Below are 8,975 nucleotides of genomic sequence, written 5' to 3' on the forward strand. Positions count from 1 at the left end.
TCTCTTTCACAAACACACACATACACTCCTGTGCACACTCACACGCACGTGTGCACACTCACACGCATATGCAGTCAAAACACACAGACGCACACGAACTGGCTGGAAAACTATTTTTATTCAGGCTAGTGATACCTTGTTCCTAAAAAGACAAATGATTTCACGGGGTTATTTCGTTTGGATGTATTTCTTGTTTTTATCGATGACTGGCTTCCTTTTTGTCACGCTTTAGACTGATGTACGGTCACATTGGATTTGAAAACGACATCCTTTCTTCCATAGATCCACGCTACCTGAAAGAAGGCCGCCTTCTGAATCCAACGATACCAGTTATGTGCACATCGGACCTACGCTTCAAAAGATACGGACAGGTAAGCTTTGGCCAATCAGATCGCATATGCTAACGAGGGTGGAATTAATGAGGGTGAAACTCGTTTTTATCTATATACCTAGCTGCAACTGACCCCAAACTAGCCCCTAAACCTTAACCCTCAAAACTGCTAGCCTTAGCCCCAAACAAAACTGCTAGCCTTAGCCCCACTGACCATAACCCACTGACCCCTGGCCCCACCGTTTTTAAACGTGCCAGTCCCTAGACTCTGTAAACCTTTATCAACCAGACGCTTCATCAAATTCTGTACAGAAATATCATAAAACTAATATCATATTCTCCAGGATATAACCCTTGGCTTCTCGGTCGCCCTCTCCTGGATAAAACTGTGAATAGCCATGTGTAAAAAACTGATTAGGATTCCAATATTTTAGCAGGATTTGACACTCCAGGCGGAGCTCTTGAGCGGATGACTTCACTCAAAGACATCTTTCCAGTCTAATTTTAATGATGCACTCTCTCTCTCTTTCACAAACACACACGTACACTCCTGTGCACACTCACACGCACGTGTGCACACTCACACGCATATGCAGTCAAAACACACAGACGCACACGAACTGGCTGGAAAACTATTTTTATTCAGGCTAGTGATACCTTGTTCCTAAAAAGACAAATGATTTCACGGGTTATTTCGTTTGGATGTATTTCTTGTTTTTATCGATGACTGGCTTCCTTTTTGTCACGCTTTAGACTGATGTACGGTCACATTGGATTTGAAAACGACATCCTTTCTTCCATAGATCCACGCTACCTGAAAGAAGGCCGCCTTCTGAATCCAACGATACCAGTTATGTGCACATCGGACCTACGCTTCAAAAGATACGGACAGGTAAGCTTTGGCCAATCAGATCGCATATGCTAACGAGGGTGGAATTAATGAGGGTGAAACTCGTTTTTATCTATATACCTAGCTGCAACTGACCCCAAACTAGCCCCTAAACCTTAACCCTCAAAACTGCTAGCCTTAGCCCCAAACAAAACTGCTAGCCTTAGCCCCACTGACCATAACCCACTGACCCCTGGCCCCACCGTTTTTAAACGTGCCAGTCCCTAGACTCTGTAAACCTTTATCAACCAGACGCTTCATCAAATTCTGTACAGAAATATCATAAAACTAATATCATATTCTCCAGGATATAACCCTTGGCTTCTCGGTCGCCCTCTCCTGGATAAAACTGTGAATAGCCATGTGTAAAAAACTGATTAGGATTCCAATATTTTAGCAGGATTTGACACTCCAGGCGGAGCTCTTGAGCGGATGACTTCACTCAAAGACATCTTTCCAGTCTAATTTTAATGATGCACTCTCTCTCTCTTTCACAAACACACACGTACACTCCTGTGCACACTCACACGCACGTGTGCACACTCACACGCATATGCAGTCAAAACACACAGACGCACACGAACTGGCTGGAAAACTATTTTTATTCAGGCTAGTGATACCTTGTTCCTAAAAAGACAAATGATTTCACGGGTTATTTCGTTTGGATGTATTTCTTGTTTTTATCGATGACTGGCTTCCTTTTTGTCACGCTTTAGACTGATGTACGGTCACATTGGATTTGAAAACGACATCCTTTCTTCCATAGATCCACGCTACCTGAAAGAAGGCCGCCTTCTGAATCCAACGATACCAGTTATGTGCACATCGGACCTACGCTTCAAAAGATACGGACAGGTAAGCTTTGGCCAATCAGATCGCATATGCTAACGAGGGTGGAATTAATGAGGGTGAAACTCGTTTTTATCTATATACCTAGCTGCAACTGACCCCAAACTAGCCCCTAAACCTTAACCCTCAAAACTGCTAGCCTTAGCCCCAAACAAAACTGCTAGCCTTAGCCCCACTGACCATAACCCACTGACCCCTGGCCCCACCGTTTTTAAACGTGCCAGTCCCTAGACTCTGTAAACCTTTATCAACCAGACGCTTCATCAAATTCTGTACAGAAATATCATAAAACTAATATCATATTCTCCAGGATATAACCCTTGGCTTCTCGGTCGCCCTCTCCTGGATAAAACTGTGAATAGCCATGTGTAAAAAACTGATTAGGATTCCAATATTTTAGCAGGATTTGACACTCCAGGCGGAGCTCTTGAGCGGATGACTTCACTCAAAGACATCTTTCCAGTCTAATTTTAATGATGCACTCTCTCTCTCTTTCACAAACACACACATACACTCCTGTGCACACTCACACGCACGTGTGCACACTCACACGCATATGCAGTCAAAACACACAGACGCACACGAACTGGCTGGAAAACTATTTTTATTCAGGCTAGTGATACCTTGTTCCTAAAAAGACAAATGATTTCACGGGTTATTTCGTTTGGATGTATATTGGAATATATTGGAAAAAATAAATATATATAATAATATATGCCTAATATATTACATGATACTGTGGGCCATGGCCGAAGCTCTGACCCAGGCCTTGGACGAGTTTGATGTCTTTATGGATATGGTGAACTGGACAACAGTTTGATCCAGGGATCAAACACCTCCCCAGATCACTGTGTCTGTTTTATGGTTCTGTTTTTAGTTCATGTAATAGTTTTAAGAGTTCTTTGGTTTTATGATTTAAATGTTATAGTTTTATTGTTTTGTTGTATGTTTTATAGTTAATAAAAAAAATGTTCACAATTCACATTTAAGAGTTCTGATTTGTTCTACCAATCATACTTTCTATATTTGTTCTAAAACAACAGTTTTGGGCAGATACCGGCAGAAATTAGTCACCAAGGGCAAGAAGGAGAAGGATGGCCAAACACCTGAGCCCAAAAGAGGCAAAAAACTAATGGTTAAAGATGAAAAAAGTGCTTCAGATTAGAATGGAGAGATGTTGGGATTTCTTTCTTTTCCTTTTGTTTGACCAAAACAGTTTGTCATAGGGAGCATTTGGTCATTTGCTGGTCCATTATCCCTCAGTCCTGCATGATCCTTCATTATTTATTTTTTTATAAACATTAATTGTTGCATGATCTGACGGACTAAGTTAATTTGATGCTACAAGGCTATCTCTCTGTGTGTGTGTGTGTGTGTGTGTGTGTGTGTGTGTGTGTCAGTGTGTCTTTGTGTCAATTTGAAATTGCTGCAAATGTACTGTGCCCACAGCTCACTGGCTCTGCTTCGGTGACATCACTGAAGGTGAGACTGCTTCCCCCCCCCCACTGTTACTGTATCAACTGAGTGGAGGTGACAGTGAAATCAAAGCTGTCCTTTGGGATTTTTCATCAAAGTTTCACATCTGACCCGGACCCTCACTTACTTCGAGTCCTTTTGCAATGGCTGAACAAGCTGAGAGGAGGTAATATGTGTGTTTTTGTTTTACAATTGCATGTCTTTGTTTAACAGTTTAAACTGCAGTGTAAATAAACTGTAAACAAATGCTTTCCTTGCTTAGTATATTGTTTCCTGTCCGGATATCTATAAGCTCAGTCATCAAGAGGTTCACTGTCATTCACGTGTAGTCAAGCGTAAGATGTTGTTTATTGTTTTATGGAAAAGAATACAAATGAACCTAGCTGTTGGGTAAAGAAAGCTGAATGTTATTTGTCAATGGGCTAAGCTAAACCAAAAAACGTGTTTGCACTGGAATGTGTGCGTTAAAATTGTGTTATGAAATGTATTCCTGTTTTGATAGCAAAGTTAGAGTGATTTTTCAAGTTTTCAAGACTGTCTGTGCCTTTACAAAAACACTCTGCACTTTGAAGACCCATTGACACCATTACACAATGGAAATGCTAATGGCACAGGTCTCGCTCTGCTGCTGATGGCTGTTTTTTGTTGTTTGCCTTTCTAAATTTCTTTAACTCATGTCTGATTCTTTAAAATCATCTGTCAATTCTCCGTCATCGGTTAGGAACCTAGGTGTGCTATTTGATTGCAATCTTTCCTTAGAAAGCCACGTTTCTAGCATTTGTAAAACTGCATTTTTCCATCTCAAAAATATATCTAAATTACGGCCTATGCTCTCAATGTCAAATGCAGAAATGTTAATCCATGCATTTATGACCTCAAGGTTAGATTATTGTAATGCTCTATTGGATGGTTGTTCTGCACGCTTAGTAAACAAACTACAGCTAGTCCAAAATGCAGCAACAAGAGTTCTTACTAGAACCAGGAAGTATATGACCATACTAGCCCTGTCCTGTCAACACTGCACTGGCTCCCTATCAAACATCGTATAGATTTTAAAATATTGCTCATTACTTATAAAGCCCTGAATGGTTTTGCACCTCAGTATTTGAATGAGCTCCTTTTACATTATACTCCTCTACGTACGCTACGTTCTCAAAACTCAGGCAATTTGATAATACCTAGAATATCAAAATCAACTGCGGGCGGCAGATCCTTTTCCTATTTGGCGCCTAAACTCTGGAATAACCTACCTAACATTGTTCGGGAGGCAGACACACTCTTGCAGTTTAAATCTAGATTAAAGACCCATCTCTTTAACCTGGCTCACACATAACATACTAATATGCTTTTAATATCCAAATCCGTTAAAGGATTTTTAGGCTGCATTGATTAGGTAAACCGGAACCGGGAACACTTCCCATAACACCCTATGTACTTGCTATATCATTAGGCAAGGCAAGTTTATTTATATAGCACATTTCATACACAATGGTAATTCAAAGTGCTTTACATAAAAGAAAGTAAAATAATCATGAAGAAAAATAATAACAAAAATAAAACAAGCAATTTTAAAACTTTTAAAATGATTAAAACATTTAAAAACATTTAGAAAATGATTTTACATAAAAAAATAAAATAAAATAAAACATTGAAAATATAGTGCAATCAGTTCGGACATTGCACAGTGCTCATTCAATAAATGCACAGCTAAAAAGACGCGTTTTGAGTCTAGATTTAAATGTGACTAGTGTTTTAGCACATCTGATCTCTTCTGGAAGCTGCAGCCTTAAATTGAACTACTGGTTTCGTCTGGTCAGAGGAGAACTGAGCGTGGTTTCTCCCAAGGTTTTTTTCTCCATTCTGTCACCGATGGAGTTTCGGTTCCTTGCCGCTGTCGCCTCTGGCTTGTTCAGTTGGGGTCACTTCATCTACAGCGATGTCGTTGACTTGATTGCAAATAAATGCACAGACACTATTTAACTGAACAGAGATGACATCACTGAATTCAATGATGAACTGCCTTTAACTAACAATTTGCATTATTGACACACTGTTTTCCTAATGAATGTTGTTCAGTTGCTTCGACGCAATGTATTTTGTTTAAAGCGCTATATGAATAAAGGTGACTTGACTGACTTGACTTGTAGGAATCATTTATTTCATGTCCTCTCTCCCCCCTTTTTAGAAAAGCTGACCGGCGCTTCACTGCTTGGTTTGCCACAGACCGCAGGAGAACCTACCTGTCCACCTGGCGAGAAACAGCACGCCGGAACAAATAGCCTCAGAGGTTCAAAAGACGGAGTCCAGCAAGCACTGGATGCTTAGAGCTAGGACGTGGGACCACAGCCACATTTGTGCCCTCCATTTGTGCAGAACCTCGCAGGAGAACTTCTGAACCGTGGCTTCTTCGTGACAGACCTGCCCCTGGGAGCCCGGAGCCGGAGGTTTGGCGGAGGAGGCTGATGACCCGTCCTGTCTTCATGAAAAATAAGTGTACTCTGACCGTGCAACACATGTGCGAAACACAAAAAGCACCACGAGAGGGTGAAACTCTATCCATCTATCTATCCATCTATCTATCCATCTATCCATCTATCCATCTATCTATCTATCTATCTATCTATCTATCTATCTATCTATCTATCTATCTATCTATCTATCTATCATATTCTCCAGGATATAACCCTTGGCTTCTCAGTCGCCCTCTCCTGGATAAAACTGTGAATAGCCATGTGTAAAAAACTGATTAGGATTCCAATATTTTAGCAGGATTTGACACTCCAGGCGGAGCTCTTGAGCGGATGACTTCACTCAAAGACATCTTTCCAGTCTAATTTTAATGATGCACTCTCTCTCTCTTTCACAAACACACACATACACTCCTGTGCACACTCACACGCACGTGTGCACACTCACACGCATATGCAGTCAAAACACACAGACGCACACGAACTGGCTGGAAAACTATTTTTATTCAGGCTAGTGATACCTTGTTCCTAAAAAGACAAATGATTTCACGGGTTATTTCGTTTGGATGTATTTCTTGTTTTTATCGATGACTGGCTTCCTTTTTGTCACGCTTTAGACTGATGTACGGTCACATTGGATTTGAAAACGACATCCTTTCTTCCATAGATCCACGCTACCTGAAAGAAGGCCGCCTTCTGAATCCAACGATACCAGTTATGTGCACATCGGACCTACGCTTCAAAAGATACGGACAGGTAAGCTTTGGCCAATCAGATCGCATATGCTAACGAGGGTGGAATTAATGAGGGTGAAACTCGTTTTTATCTATATACCTAGCTGCAACTGACCCCAAACTAGCCCCTAAACCTTAACCCTCAAAACTGCTAGCCTTAGCCCCAAACAAAACTGCTAGCCTTAGCCCCACTGACCATAACCCACTGACCCCTGGCCCCACCGTTTTTAAACGTGCCAGTCCCTAGACTCTGTAAACCTTTATCAACCAGACGCTTCATCAAATTCTGTACAGAAATATCATAAAACTAATATCATATTCTCCAGGATATAACCCTTGGCTTCTCGGTCGCCCTCTCCTGGATAAAACTGTGAATAGCCATGTGTAAAAAACTGATTAGGATTCCAATATTTTAGCAGGATTTGACACTCCAGGCGGAGCTCTTGAGCGGATGACTTCACTCAAAGACATCTTTCCAGTCTAATTTTAATGATGCACTCTCTCTCTCTTTCACAAACACACACATACACTCCTGTGCACACTCACACGCACGTGTGCACACTCACACGCATATGCAGTCAAAACACACAGACGCACACGAACTGGCTGGAAAACTATTTTTATTCAGGCTAGTGATACCTTGTTCCTAAAAAGACAAATGATTTCACGGGTTATTTCGTTTGGATGTATTTCTTGTTTTTATCGATGACTGGCTTCCTTTTTGTCACGCTTTAGACTGATGTACGGTCACATTGGATTTGAAAACGACATCCTTTCTTCCATAGATCCACGCTACCTGAAAGAAGGCCGCCTTCTGAATCCAACGATACCAGTTATGTGCACATCGGACCTACGCTTCAAAAGATACGGACAGGTAAGCTTTGGCCAATCAGATCGCATATGCTAACGAGGGTGGAATTAATGAGGGTGAAACTCGTTTTTATCTATATACCTAGCTGCAACTGACCCCAAACTAGCCCCTAAACCTTAACCCTCAAAACTGCTAGCCTTAGCCCCAAACAAAACTGCTAGCCTTAGCCCCACTGACCATAACCCACTGACCCCTGGCCCCACCGTTTTTAAACGTGCCAGTCCCTAGACTCTGTAAACCTTTATCAACCAGACGCTTCATCAAATTCTGTACAGAAATATCATAAAACTAATATCATATTCTCCAGGATATAACCCTTGGCTTCTCGGTCGCCCTCTCCTGGATAAAACTGTGAATAGCCATGTGTAAAAAACTGATTAGGATTCCAATATTTTAGCAGGATTTGACACTCCAGGCGGAGCTCTTGAGCGGATGACTTCACTCAAAGACATCTTTCCAGTCTAATTTTAATGATGCACTCTCTCTCTCTTTCACAAACACACACATACACTCCTGTGCACACTCACACGCACGTGTGCACACTCACACGCATATGCAGTCAAAACACACAGACGCACACGAACTGGCTGGAAAACTATTTTTATTCAGGCTAGTGATACCTTGTTCCTAAAAAGACAAATGATTTCACGGGTTATTTCGTTTGGATGTATTTCTTGTTTTTATCGATGACTGGCTTCCTTTTTGTCACGCTTTAGACTGATGTACGGTCACATTGGATTTGAAAACGACATCCTTTCTTCCATAGATCCACGCTACCTGAAAGAAGGCCGCCTTCTGAATCCAACGATACCAGTTATGTGCACATCGGACCTACGCTTCAAAAGATACGGACAGGTAAGCTTTGGCCAATCAGATCGCATATGCTAACGAGGGTGGAATTAATGAGGGTGAAACTCGTTTTTATCTATATACCTAGCTGCAACTGACCCCAAACTAGCCCCTAAACCTTAACCCTCAAAACTGCTAGCCTTAGCCCCAAACAAAACTGCTAGCCTTAGCCCCACTGACCATAACCCACTGACCCCTGGCCCCACCGTTTTTAAACGTGCCAGTCCCTAGACTCTGTAAACCTTTATCAACCAGACGCTTCATCAAATTCTGTACAGAAATATCATAAAACTAATATCATATTCTCCAGGATATAACCCTTGGCTTCTCGGTCGCCCTCTCCTGGATAAAACTGTGAATAGCCATGTGTAAAAAACTGATTAGGATTCCAATATTTTAGCAGGATTTGACACTCCAGGCGGAGCTCTTGAGCGGATGACTTCACTCAAAGACATCTTTCCAGTCTAATTTTAATGATGCACTCTCTCTCTCTTTCACAAACACACAC

The sequence above is a fragment of the Carassius gibelio genome, chromosome A1 (assembly GCF_023724105.1).
Source record: "Carassius gibelio isolate Cgi1373 ecotype wild population from Czech Republic chromosome A1, carGib1.2-hapl.c, whole genome shotgun sequence".
NCBI lineage: Eukaryota > Metazoa > Chordata > Actinopteri > Cypriniformes > Cyprinidae > Carassius > Carassius gibelio.